Genomic DNA, 14,574 nt, shown 5'->3' with positions numbered 1-14,574 from the left:
TGTTGCATCGTGTGGATATACAATTTATTGATCAATTTTTCTGTTGGTGACCGGTTGGGTTGTTGCCAGTTTTTTTGCTATTGCAGACACTGCTCTGATCTTATATACGTCTCTGGTACACAAGTGCCGAGTGCAAGCATTTCTCTGGGATGTACAGCCGGGAATGCAATTACTGGGTTGGAAGGTATGTGAGTGTTCAGGTTGGCAAGATAATGCCAAACAATTTTCTGAATTGATTGTACCAGTTTACACCTTACCACCCATTGATCCACAATATCTCTAATAGGTGATCTTGTCAAACTTCTAAATTTTGCTAAACTCATAGGTATAAAATTGCATCTGATTGAAATCCTGGTTTGCTTTTCCATAAATCCTAATGAAATGAGCATTTTTTCATATTTTTATAGGCCGTATATGTTTCCTCTTCTGTGAAAAGCCTGCTTCTTGCAATTTTTTTGGACTATTTTTAATGGATACGTTATAATCCACCATATGGTTAAAATATAATTCAATCAGTCCTCTGATTGATATTTTCCCAATATTTTGCCATTATAAATTAAACTGACATGATGATCCTTTGTGTACATCCAAGATTATGTCTTCCAAATAAATCTTAAAAGTGGAGCAGGCTGTGGTGGCAGATATGCTCATTTTGAAAAGGTTTTGGTATACACTGACAAATTACCTTCTGAAATGGTGGCCCTCTACCTGGAGAGATTTGTCTTTTAAGCCTGTGATAGAATTCACCTGTGAAGCCATCTGGTCCTGGACTTTGTTTATTGGAAGATTTTTAATCCCAGTTTCAATTTCATTACTTGTGATGGGTCTGTTCATATTTTCTATTTCTTTCTGGTTCAGTCTTGGAAGGTTGTACCTTTCTAAGAATTTGTCCATTTCTTCCAGGTTGTCCATTTTTTGGCATAGAGTTGCTTGTAGTAATCTCTCATGATCCTTTGTATTTCTGTGGTGTCAGTTGTAACTTCTTTTTCATTTCTAATTTTATAGATTTGAGTCCTCTCGCTTTTTTTCTTGATGAGTCTGGCTAAACGTTTATCAATTTTGTTTATCTTCTCAAGGAACCAGCTTTTAGTTTTATCGATCTTTGCTATTGTTTTTCTCATTTCTATTTCATTTATTTCTGCTCTGATCTTTATGATTTCTTTCCTTCTACTGACTTTGGGTTTTGTTTGTTCTTCTTCCTCTAGTAGCTTTAGGTATGAGGTTAGGTTGTTTCAGTTTTTTCTTGTTTCTTGAGGTAGGATTGAAAAATCTAAGCAGTTTTATGGCTTTTGACAAAGTTGCTGTCAGCTTAAAGATATAGGGAGGTCCTGGGAGAAGCTGAAAGGGAGTGAAGCCATTCTCTCAATGGCTCTTCTGAGGAAGGTGAGGAGTGAGCATGAGTTTGGAGGTGAGTGTGTGGGTGCATCAGACCCGATCCAGCCGGAGGAGAAGAACCAGTGGCAGACGTAGACAAAGAGACTTGGCCTTATGCAATCATGGGAGCTGATTACACGGTCTCTGTAAGGCTGTTGTCACTTGTCTGTCTGATGTAGGAGCTTGCAGTCCATGGGGCAGGTGGTCAGGAATTGAAGATGGATGGAAAGATGGGGAGAGTGAGGGAAGTGTGGGCCCCACAAGCATGAGTGAGAACTGAACCCACGTTAGTTCTTGTTGCCGCTCACCTCGATGGTGTGGGCATCCCTTGGAAGCCCAGGATCTTTGTCAAGGACCTAAACACGCACACCTGGCTCAGGCGTCAGAGACCCTGAAGGTGGGAAGGGGAAGGTGGAGTATTTGCAGGTCCAGCTGCTGTTCCCAACAACAAGGTGAGTCAGCAGATTAGCAACGTGTGTGCGTCTGTGCGTGTATGTGTGCGTGCGCAGGCAAGGATTTACAGCTGCAGGCATGTAACAGCATAAAAGACACTCTCATTCCTTACCCCATTCAGCCCTCACAACAGTCCTGTGAAGTTGGAAGTGTAATTGTTTCCAATTTACAGGTGAGTCAAATGAGATTCTGGAAGGAAGGTGGCTTGCTCATTTATCCAGGGAGAGACGGAGTTGAGGCTGCTTTAGGTCAGCCAGTTTTCCTTCATATGAACCCTGCAGTGGAAGTGCCGAGTCTTAACCGCAGGACTGCCAGGGAATTCCCTAGGACAGGTTTTGAATTCTAATTCCTGCAGTTTCCCTACAATCTGTGGTTGCTCAAGTTGGCTCTTGCTCTACTAGGGATAAGAAAGAGATCGATGAACATATAATTTACACATGACAATAGTTTTTAATAGAAATCTTGGCCTTTTCTTCTTTGTGGCTTATTTTGGTAACATCAGCAGTTCAGTAGACATGTATATGAAATAGGTTAGCTTTTTAAGAAAATGGAGTGGAAGTGTTAGGGTATATTGTATTTATCTTTGATTTCTTTTTTTAGTTGATCAGAAATTTCTTTTAGTGAAAATGAGAATCTTTGGCTTATTTCAACTCTTGAAAAATGAATGTGGGGATGCTGAAAAGAGTATTTTATTTATTTATGTAATTGACATAACATTAGTTTCAGGTGTACAACATACTGTTTCAATATTTGTATATGTTGCAAAATGATCACCACAGTAAGTCTAGTGAACAGTATTTTTAAATATAAGGTCAGTCCTAGTTTCTTCCAACTAGTCAGTGATATGGAAAAGGAAAAGAGCTATGCAAACTGCTTTCTCTAGAAGCACGTACTGGGACACAGTTTGTGTGCAAGGTGATTAATAAGGGTCGACACCTGTAAAGGAAGGGGCTGGGACGCAGGGGGCAGAGGGAGAGGGCCCACGTAGCAGGCCTAGCAAAGCCTTGGTCAATCCAGTGGGTCTCTCTGGAGCAAATGTTGTCCATCAGAGTTGTCTGTCCTGTGTCAGGCCAGGAAGTTGGGCCTTTCTACCCTGCCTTGACTGTGGGCTACTTGGGGAAGGTGTTTACCATGGGTGAAGAGGCTTTTGGAATCGACCTCATGCTCTGCAGCTGGGCTGCAGGTTCTCCTTGAGGGGATCTGGGTGGTGCACCTCCATGGCTGCTGCAAGACCTGTTACAGATTAAAAAAGACTTAAGGGGGCTTCCCTGGTGGCGCAGTGGTTGAGAGTCCGCCTGCCGATGCAGGGGACGCGGCTTCGTGCCCTGGTCTGGGAAGATCCCACATGCCGCGGAGCAGCTGGGCCCGTGAGCCATGGCTGCTGAGCCTGCGCTTCTGGAGCCTGTGCTCCGCAACGGGAGAGGCCACAACAGTGAGAGGCCCGCGTACCGCAAAAAAAAAAAAAAAAAAAAAAAAAAAAAAGACTTAAGGAACATTAACCAAAGGCAGGGGATTCCTGATTCCAAGAAGCAACCATAAGAAGACATTTTTGAGACAATTGGGGAATATCGACTGGGTATCAAATGATAGTTAGGATCTATTATTTTATTGGTTGTGATAATGATATTGTGGTTATGATAGAAAATGTCCTTATCTGTTAATGACATCTTGAAGTATTAATGGTGGTATAATAAGATGTCTAGAAAAACAGTACCAGCAACACAAGTGGAAGGGTTACTGGTGAAACAAGAATGCTAAATTGTTGATAACCATTAAAGCTAGAGATGGGCTCACACGGGTATTTTATAGCATTCTATGTATATATTTGAAATTTTAAGCATAATAAAATTCTTTTTCTCTTGGTAAAAGAATTATAATAAATAGAGTGGGCATATGTTATTGGGTGTCTCATATTCTAGAGCTAGACATGAATCCAGAAAGAAGTCAAATTGAGTACCATGTTCATCTACCCTGTTCAGGAAACAAAGCATCCTGCAATGTCAGCCCATAGCTTTCAGTGGAATTTGAGGATTTCCCTGAGTGAGGCCAAATGAATAACTGGGAAAGGAAAGATTGAAATAATAGGATGGCAGTAAGACAGGGAGAAAGAAAACTACTTAATTCTGAGAGCATCCAGCCACAGTACTAGGGGCGTCCCACACTTCATCTTATTTAATTCTCACAGTAATCACTCCATGCTATTGTTCAAGATTTCCCAGGATATGATTCTCATTTTGCAAATTAGAATATTAAGACTCAGAAATGTGGGAGCTCATCCAAGGGCTGGAGTTGGGATTCCTAGTCGGGTGGTGTCTGGTTTCTAGGCCCTTGCACTGGGCCACTGGGGCTCGGAATGGGTGACTTCTCAGGCTCCTGAGGCGTCTGGCAGATGCCGCAGGAGTGCAAGCGAGAGAACCGTCATGTCTCAGGTCTCGCGTGAGCTCCCGTGATGGGCCGCCAGGTGAGGGGCCTTGGCTTTGCGCAGGAAAGAATTCAAGAGCCATAATGAAGTGGAAGCGAATTTATTTAGAGAGATACACAGGCCTGGGGTATGGGGGCGGTTAGTGTTTACGGGCGGGGTAATTTCATAGGCTAACGAGTGGGAGGATTATTCCGACAGTTTGAGGGACGGGGCAAGGGTTTCCAGGAATTGGACCATCACCCACTTTTTGGCCTCGGAACTGTTTTGGCGCTGGTGGGCGTGTAACTTAGCATATGCTAATATATTACAATGCGCATATAATGAGGCTCAAGGTCTACAGGAAGTCGAATCTTCTGCCATCTTGGGCCGAGTTGGTTCTAACTAGGTTTTGTTGTATCCTCAACAGCTGCGTCATTTGTTTAATGCTTGTGCCCTGCCCCCTTCCTTCCTGTCTCAGCAGGACCCCTGGGGCAGCAGATTCTCCCTTCTGGAAAATGCAGGAAGTACACAGCCTCCCTTGGCTACCAGGCACTTGCCCAGACCTTCCAAAGGCCGGGCACCACCCTCTCTGCTCATGACATTCCTCCTGCCTTATTTCCCGAAACTAGAAAAATTAGATGAGAAGAGAGATACTACTTTGAATCCTAATCAGAAGAAGTTGTGAGGTTTCCCTCTTCCCCCGGAGCTTTTGCTGTTTCTTGTTCTCTCATCTGCCCACCTTCAGGTAACGCCCTTTGTGATTTGTTGTCTGCCTGAAACCAATATCCTTTGGTCTTCCATGAAGATTGTCTAACAACTCTGGGAGAGGGTCATGGGAGAGTTATTTTAGAGCTGGCAGCGGATTCTTAGGACAGAGCCTGGAAACTGTGTGTTACAGGTCAGGAGGAGGAGACGATCCTTCCCTACATCCAGGTGTGGGATATGCAGTAGGGCCAACGAGAAAGAAAACTCAAGGAGGGCAAAATCCTTCAAGTCCACGCCAACGCCATTTGCAATGAGAAGGGAGAAGGGATGGAGGCTGTGCAACTGAAATGAGGGGGAAAGTGCATTTCTCCAGATCACAGCGGAACTGTGCAAACTGCCCGGGGTCTGCGTAAAAATAGGCTCTTCCCGAGTGGGCGAGGGGGCGGGGCGCCGGCTCTGGGTCGACCTCGGGCGCCAGGACTCTGAAGCAAGTTGCGAGCTCTGTGCCTAAGTGGCTCCGTGTTTAACCTGATCAAATCAACACGGTTTATTACCAAGGCCTCAGTGTCGTATCAGAAGTTTTTTTTTTTTTTTTTTTTTGCTTATGGCCTTGGTTGGAGAAAGCATCAAGGAATCCAGGGAGGAGACCTTCAGTAATAAACCGACACTTAAAAGTGCTTTCAGATGATTTTGCTGAGTCACTGTGGTGCTGGGCATTAGGCTTTGAAATGCTGTTACATGGTCATGCGCATGCGCTGAGAGGGAACCTGCAGAACGATTTGCAACTGAGGTTTCGCTAAGGGTCAGTTTTCAGGATGTTTATATGAAAAACTTTCTACGCGATACTCTACCTGATCTGCTCTCACTTGGTCACAGCAATGTTTATCCCTCCCACACTGCTACCGATTTTCTGCTTCCCAACATTCCTCCAAAAAAGCTCCTTTTTCTTGCCCAGGGAGAGAGGTAGGCACTGATGCCAAAGCTGGAAGTTCCCAGCAGGAAGTGCTGACGCCCCACCTTGCTGATGCGGTTTCCGCTTCTCTTAAGACATTAGCTCTTTGCTGCCCCCTGTGGGTGGAGGTTTCTTTCCCCTCCAGGCTCTTTAGTTCCCAGTCTCACCTGGGGATGCCGGACTCAACGGAGCAGAAGAGAGACCGAACCAGTTTAAAGTCACAAACCACGTCCTCTGGTTACTGACTTTCGTCCGTTTTTGGTCTGTGGTTTTCTTCAGGTAGATTGAGTAGAGTCTTGTCCCTTCGCTGTTCCCTGGGGCAAGTCCAAGCAGACTGGCCTCAGCTTCTTTCTCCCAGCTTTAGATGTCAGAATCCCTCTCTTACTCTGTGTTTCCACGTTTTCCTTTCCTCCTCATTTAGTGACGCTGCACGGGCCAGGCTTGGTAAGTGGACCCGGCAAGAGGAAGATGAATAAAACGTGGTTCCCTGGTTTCAGCAGCTCACAGTGAGCTGGGGGAGACAGAAATGCAACTCATGGTGAGTGACTCTTCTTTCTGTCGTTTGTTTGTTTGTTTGTTTTCAGGGCGATGGCATCAGTTTTCTGGCTGAGTATGTTCCTGGACTGGGTCTAGTCAAATTGTATAGGTTATCAAGAAATGTTAGTGGTCGTTATTATTATTATCGTGCCACATGTCAAAAGCTTTTAAATGCCTCTAACTCGCAGAGTCCTTGGTTACCAGTAAAATGTGTGTAGGGAACGGGAACCTTAAGGAAAATTGTAAAGTTATTTTTAGATATTTCTGATTTTATTTTAGTTTTTGTTATTTTTGTGTTATTAAAAAACAACCCCCCCCGGATTAATTTGAAGCAAATCTCAGATATTATATATATTTCACATGAAAATATATATTTATAAATGTAGGTATATTTAAATATATATAAATATTTCAGTATGTATTTCTAAAAGCTAAGGACTTTTTTTTTTACATCTTTATTGGAGTATAATTGCTTTACAATGGTGTGTTAGTTTCTGCTTTATAACAAAATGAATCAGTTATACATATACATATGTTCCCATATCTCTTCCCTCTGGCGTCTCTCTCCCTCCCACCCTCCCTATCCCACCCATCTAGGTGGTCCCAAAGCGCCGAGCTGATCTCCCTGATCTCCCTGATCTCCCTGTGCTATGCGGCTGTTTCCCACTAGCTATCTATTTTACGTTTGGTAGTGTATATATGTCCATGCCACTCTCTCGCTTTGTCAGAAGCTAAGGACTCTTTAAAAAGTAACCACAATACCATTATTACACCGAAAAATGTAGCAGCAATTCCTTAATGTTGTCAAATATCCGGTCAGGTTTCACTGATTTTATCATCAGCTTTTAATTTCATGGTTGGTGTGTTTGACTCGGGATCTTTTGATAAGTCCATATGTTGAGGTTCCTCTTAAATCTTTTTTTATCTACAGGTTTCCCCTCATGTTATTTTTCCCTGCAATTTACTTGTTGAAGAAACTGAGTAATTTATCCAAGAGGGTTTTTCATAGCCTGGATTTTGCCAGTTGCTTCCCCTTGATTTTTAATATGTTCCTCTGTTATGTGTAGTTACATAAAACCGATAGTTAGAGCTAAAGGTTTAGGCTTGAGTTTAGAGTAGAAATGCCTCATAAGTGGTGGTGTGTACGCTTCTATCTGGAGACACGGAATGCTCGCTTCTTTCTGTTTGTGATGTGAGTGGCCCTTCATGGTTATTACCTTGACCCAATTTAGCTTGTTAGAGGTTGCTAAATGGTAATATTTTAATTCTATCATCGTTTCTTATGGCTAAGCTGGAATACTTTTCATAAAGAGAAGCTTCTGTCATTTGGTTACCCTGAAATGCACTTTGTATGGGAAAGGAAAGTAAAGGCTTGATTCTTTTCCTTTATTAATAGGTTTTAATGAATTTAACTACTGTGAAGATTTCAGAGGCTATAGTCTTCCTCACCCCTCTCGTTTTTCCTTTCCTTTGGTTACTCTGAAATCTAGAATTTCTCTCATTCATATTCTCTCTCTCTCTTTCACCCAACTTTGTGGAGCTTTGGAGAAAGAATTGCAGACTCAGTCACACTAAAGTACAAATGACTAATAACAACTTATAGTATGACTATTTCAGAGAGATTTTCTGTTGAACTTGCATCAATGTCTTAAATTAGAGAAATGAAAAGAAACTTCCTGGATAAGAATAGCATTTGTATGCACTTACTGTTCTGTGTCAGCTGCTCTAGTAAATGACTTACATATGTTGTAAGGTGTTCATGTTACCCCCATTTTACAGATGTGAAGAACAAGGCTCAGGTTGTTTAGGCTCAGCTAAAAAGTGGCAGAGGTGAAACTAAAACCTGGGTTGTCTGGCTACAGAGCCGGAGTATTGAATCTGCCTTTTCGATACAATTTCAGGCATCTTGAACAGGAGGAGAAGGGGATGAGGGAGAGAAGGGCTTCCCAAGCTTGAAATCATCAACCTGACAGACCCAAGTTATTCGTTGTGTCAATGTGTAAGGCAGAGCCTGGCAGTCACCCACAAAACCGAAGATTTGCCCCCAGGAGTGTTAACTGTGGAATGGTTCTCTGCCTCTGCAGCAGTAGTGATGATACCTCTGCCCCGTCAGGATCCTGTCTTCTTTTCCAGCTTCTCCTCCATCTTGTTCACTTGGGCCAGCCCCAGTGGCCTTTCTCCTGTTCCTCAAACACGCCAACCTCCTTTCAGTCTCAGGGATTTGCATCTACTGCTCTCTCCCTGGATCTTTACATGCCCGGCTTCTCCTTGACATTTAGGTCTCAGCTTAAATGTCAGTCTTGCAGAGACACTTTCCCTGACCATCCTCTCTAAAGAAGCCACTCCCTACCCCCCAATCACCCTCTCTTTCCCAGTTCTCAGTGTCTTTTCTAGCTCTTATTACCACTTGAAAGTATCTTCCATCTTTGGCTACCAGAATGTAGGGGGAACGTGGCCAGTTTTGTCCACGGCTGGGACTCTGGAGCCTGGCACATGGTAAGCACTCAGAAAGCCTTTGTTGAATACATGAATCGGTTCAGGCATCCTTTGCTCGTTGCCTTCTACATGGAGGCCTCACCAGCCCAAATCCATCACCACTGGTTCCAATTAATCACCAGAACTGCCACAGCTGTTACGATCTACGCTTCCACCTAGAAAGTCAAAGGTTTCTGCCTTTTGTGTTTATACCCAAAGCTTAACAAAAATGGTCAGATTTAGTTCCAGTTATGAATTAGGCTGAGGTCCAAGATGATTCATATTTTAACTGAAACCTGTTTGCTCAAGCTAGTCTGTTTCCTCTGACATAGATTGTGCTGGGAAGAGGAAAGAGGTAGGGGAGCATGTTTTTAGGCCATGTTTCATAGCAGATCCATCTCACTCCTCAGTTTTGAAACGTGGCATCTGTCTTATTCGGCTTGGGTTGCTCTAACAAAATACCTAGACTGGTGGCTTAAATAACAGACATTTACTTCTCATAGTTCTGGAGGCTAGAAGTCCAAGATCAAGGTTCTGGCAGATTCAGTTCCTGGTGGGAGCTGTCTTCTTGAGGTGTCCTCACAAGGCAGAGAGTGAGAGAAGGAGCTCTGGACTCTCTTCCTCTTCTTACAAGGCAGGTAACCCCATCATGCGGGTCCCACCCTCATGACCTCATCTAAGCCTGATTACCCCTCAAAGACCTCACTTCCAAATACTATCACGTTCAACGTATGAATGTTGGGGGATACAAGCATTCAGCTCATGGTAGCATCTCTCGAATTCTCCCTTCTTGATGTGAACCTTGAATGCCTCTAGGCGAAAGAAAATGATGACAGAAATGGAAGCATCTCAGACATTCTTCCAAAGTTGGATGGCAAAAGCTCTTGATGGCCCATGAAAATAAATTGGAAGCTGATGGGTTTGCTCAGTTAACCGGTGGCTTAGGAGACAGTTCACAGGGCAGTGCAGATACACCTGTATCAGAATCACCTGGCGGGGGAGGGGGTGTTTAAATGCCAATTAGTAAACCACAGAGCTGCTGAATCAACATCTTGGGGGATGGGGCTTAAGGGCCCCATTTTGACAGGTACTCAGGTGTGTCTTATGTTCCCTAAAGTTTGAGAACCACTGTCGTTAGAAGTGAGATTGTACTTTATCACAACTTACTTATCCCGAGGAGCCTGAGGTAAGTCGCCTCGATCACGATGTCATTTCATGCTAGGGTTTTTTCTTCTGACCCGCTTACTTTCTATGTCACAGGGGTGTGAAAAGTGAGACTTCCTGACCAACAAAAGATGTCTCCAAACATTGCTAGAAGCCTCCCCTGTCAAGAACCTCCTTTGCTTTTTTAGAGGCGGCCTTTATTTATTTATTATTATTATTATTATTATGTTGGCCATGCTGAGCCACTTGCAGGATCTTAGTTCCCTGACCAGGGATCGAACCCAGGCCCCCTGCAGTGGAAGCACAGAGTCCTAACCACTGGACCGCCAGGGAAGTCCCAAAATGCTGCCTTTCTCTTTCTTACCGGAGGAAAGGCATAGTTTATCCTCACCTAGATGTAAACATTGTTTAATATTCAAAGTAATAATTGGACTCAGACATCTCTCTCCTGTTTCTTCTTGTCTGTATGGGTCTTTCTCTGAAAGATTCTCCCCTGACCACTAATTTCTCTTTATTATTTTCCCCCTGCTGCTCTGAACCGTCTTGATCCTTCAAGAGCAAATTCAAGTCTGTCTTCGTCCACTAAACTCCCGTCTAAGTCAGGCTTTTTTCCTCCCTTGAATTCCCGAAGTTGTTGTACCATATTGCTTAGGACTTAATTGTGTTCTCCTGTGGTATAAATTTGAAGACAAAGAGCTTGAAGGTACCTTTGTTGAGTACTTGGTAAACACCTGATAAGGGCAGGTTGATTGGTTGGTTGATTGGATCCTTAGGTGAACATTGCAGAACAATGGGGTGGGACGCAGCTGAGTTGAGCTCATGAAGGAGGGAAATTCAAAAGGAAACATTACGAAGTTTCTGGTACATATTTATACTACTGATGGGAGGACTGATTTTTTGGCAGCTGTAGACTTATTAGTCTACCTAATATGTTTAAAAACAGGTCTTACCTAGAAACATAAATCTTTATGCCTTTATTTCCTCAAGTTTAGTAGTGAGGCAATACCAATGTGTATTTATAAAAGTATGTTTTTTAGGCATAAATGAAGCAGGGCTTTTTAGAAAACTTTAGAAAGGAACTGAAAATTAATTCCTGTTTCAGAAATAAGGTTATATACATTTTCTTGTTCCATCCTAAAAAGGTTTAAACAGTTCTCTGCAAAATTCTGTCCAGATATATTTCTTTGGATCTAATGAAAATGAGATCTAATTTTCACCTTATGTTTAATGTTGCTGAGGGCTGACTAGAGAAGTTACTGGTAACTACTTTTTTATAAATTAATTTTTATTGGAGTATAGTTGATTTACAATGTTGTATTGCTGGGAACTACTTTGAATGTAAGACGTGCCTTTTTGTCTGGCAATTTCTCATGACTGCCTTCAGTCAGGGAGGGAGGAGAGAAGGAGACTGAGAAACAAAGTAAGCATCTTAAAAGTTTGATGTTTTTCTGTTCTATGTTGCGGACTGCAGCCTTCCAGTCCGTACTTAAGGGTCTCAAAGAGATGACGCTATGATACCATTCTAGCCCCTCTCTAAAAACATGAGCTGCTCTCTTCCCCTTTCTGTTTCTACATGGATCACCAAGTAATTATCCTGTTAAGAGAACTAGGTTTGAAACTGTTCCTTAGCCTTATCTTATCACCTCCCCCACTCCCAGGCATCTGGCTTGTTGTGTGGGCATCCATCACTCTGGAAAAACCCTTTGAGGCCTTGCCAGCCCTGCGCACAGACATTTTCTTCGAGAGCCAGCAGGGGTCAGCTGGAACATCGGCTGCTCCGGCCGCTGGTCTTGCCAACACCAGGACAGCACAAGGAGCCATTTGTTGGTTCCCTGAGCTGAGACAGAGCAGTTGCTGAGTCTTCAGAGATGTTTTGCGTGCCTTCCCTACCTTTTCGCACTGCCCCCTGCTTTGCACCACATCATACCCCTAAGCGTTCACTCCTTCCTGGGCTCAGTACCCTTTCTTCCCTCCCATCAACATCTAAGCAAACGCCACAAACCATCTCTTTTCCCCACTGGAGTGGAGCTTTTCTGTCTCTTTTAAATTTAAGCTCTGCAGTAGTTAATTTTACAGTTTTATCCATGTGAACGTGCTATGGCCTCTCTCTTGCCATTCGCTGACCTTGACCCCGGTGTGGGGGAATTTCAGCTTGTGGCCTAGAGGGAGGGAGACCTGGGGGAGAGAAAGGTGCAGAGGAGAGATCTGCTAGGAACCATCCCATGACCCACCAAAGGGTTTTGGTGTCCTAGTCTGAAGAGAGCGAAAATCCCATATGCCTCAGGGACCAAGCTCCCATCCTTGAATTAGTAGTGACAGAAAAGCTGGTGGCCGTGAACTGCCCAAAGGGTCATGCATTGTGAGAACTGTTCCTTGCAATATTTTTTTCAGTGGGCTATTTTACTGAGACATCTCTTACCTGAAATCCTCAAAACTGGGCCAGCTACATAATTTGTGGGATCCAGTGTAAGATGAAAATGTAGGTCCACTTGTTCAAAAACTATTAAGAACTTCAAGTCGTTGACTATAGAGGATTAAACCAAGCACAAGGCCCCTCTGAGGAGCCCGGAACCCGGTGTGACTGCAGGTCGTACACCTACGATTCCAGCTCTGCTCCAAACATACGTAGGAAAGCCCTTCCTTGTCCTGGACCAGGGGCTCAGTGTGAGGGCTCCACATCTGATTTCTCCCCTGTCCTTAGGAGCCAGTGTCCTGGAGAGGGAGAGAGATACACAGGGAGAGTATGTGAGACTTTACTCGACACATACAGGACATACACTGTTTTAAGCTCAAGATTCTGCAGTAAACAGAACAAAATCCTTGCCCTCATGGGGTCTGAAATCTAACTGGGAAGACAACAGCTAACAAACAGGCAAATTACCTGCAGGTAGTGTGTCAGATAGTGACAAGTACCACGGAGGGGTGCCAACGTGGAGGGGTGGCGTCTTGCGATTTTATGAGAGGTGGTCGAGAGGGGCTATTTGAGTAAAGGCCTGGAGGGAGTAAGGGAGTGAGTCATGCAGGTATCTGAGGGGTGAGCATTCAGGCAGAGGGTCTAGCAAGTGCAAAGGCCCTGGGGCCTCTCAAGTTTGAGGGAGAGTAGGAGAACAGTGTGGCTGGCATGGTCGATGGGGGTTTGGAAGGGGTAGAAGTGGAGAGGGGAGGCGAGATCTCACGCAGCGAGGACTTTGGATTTTACTCCGGATCAGATGGAAGCTTTGGGTGTTTAGAGCAGAGCAGGGTCGTCATCTGACTTAGGTTAAAGGGCTCCCTCTGTACTCTGTTGAGAAGAGATTGTGGGTGCAGAAGAGTGAAAACTGGGTGACCAGTGAAGAGGCTCTTGCAGTAATCCAAATGGCTTTGACCAAGCTGCTCCTGGTGGAGGTGATGAGAAGTGGTCAGATTCTAGAAGTATTGTAATCTTAAAAGGACAAGGGTCCCAGTCTGTCTTGTTTATCATTGTAATACTGTTGCCAGACACATGGTCTGGCACATGTAGGTGCCCAATAAATATGTATTAATGAGCCAGGAGTGAATACAAATTAACACGATTTCTTATAAGATGTGAGAAATAACGTTAGAAGAATGAAATGAGGCAGAATACCTTGCCAGCGTTTTAGAATTTTTTATCCCCATTTTGCTTCAATGAAATCTGCAAAAATGTTAAAGGTCAGTTCAGCTGAAATAAATTACTCCTCTCAAGGCCATACAGCCCGTCAGCCTAAATACGCTAAAATGGACAGTAAGACTGTATTTTTAGTGTGTGATCCATAGGTGGCGCTGTCTCTCGTTAGGGCTTCCTCTCCACTAGGTCACGTGCATGAGGCCACTTACACAGTGTTAAATGCAGTTTTTCTTCCTTTTTTTTGAAAGAGTGTTTTATCGCTTTTTTTTTTCATTTACATTTTTTTGGCTGCGTTGGGTCTTCGTTGCTGTGCGCAGGCTTTCTCTAGTTTTGGCGAGCGGGGGCTACTCTTCGTTGCAGTGGGCGGGCTTCTCACTGTGGTGTCTTCTCTTGTTGTGGAGCACGGGCTCTAGGCGTGCGGGCTTCAGTAGTTGTGGCTCACGGGCTCTAGAGCGCAGGCTCGGTAGTTGTGCCAGGGCTTAGTTGCTCCGCGGCACGTAGGATCTTCCCAGACCAGGGCTCAAACCCGTGTCCCCTGCATTGACAGGCGGATTCTTAACCACTGCGCCACCAGAAAAGTCCCTAAACGCAGCTTTAGCTGGAGTTTATACTTGGTCTGTAGAAAATTAGATTAGCTTCTTCAATGATATGGTAAGTGTCTCTCGGAATTATATGTACAAAACTAACATTTGAAAATGTCATTCTTCCTTAATGGAACACTTAGATTATTATTTAAATGATAGAAAATTCGTCTCAATATTGGAAATACAGCAGTGCCTACATGTTGTAGAGGCCTTCACTGATCGATGACTGTTTAATTTTATTTCCTTCTCTGTGTGATTCTGGTATATGCATGTATGTATATATATGTGTGTATATATATATTTT

General features: G+C 43.9%; 1 long non-coding RNA gene across 3 annotated transcripts in view; it reads left to right on the top strand.

Annotated features, from left to right (window-relative positions):
• Positions 1–6,301: 6,301 nt before the first annotated feature.
• LOC307175726 overlaps positions 6,302–14,574 on the top strand; it is a 167,520-nt gene continuing 159,247 nt past the window's right edge. For all 3 annotated transcript variants that reach the window (XR_013824435.1, XR_013824436.1, XR_013824437.1), the window contains exon 1: positions 6,302–6,423. This is a non-coding gene — a long non-coding RNA (uncharacterized lncRNA). The remainder of the gene's footprint in view (positions 6,424–14,574) is intronic.

The sequence above is a fragment of the Stenella coeruleoalba genome (assembly GCF_951394435.1).
Source record: "Stenella coeruleoalba genome assembly, chromosome: 17".
In the NCBI taxonomy this organism is placed as follows: Eukaryota; Metazoa; Chordata; class Mammalia; order Artiodactyla; family Delphinidae; genus Stenella; species Stenella coeruleoalba.
The sequence above is the reverse complement of the archived record's forward strand: the minus strand, read 5'-3'. Positions and strand labels throughout refer to the sequence as shown.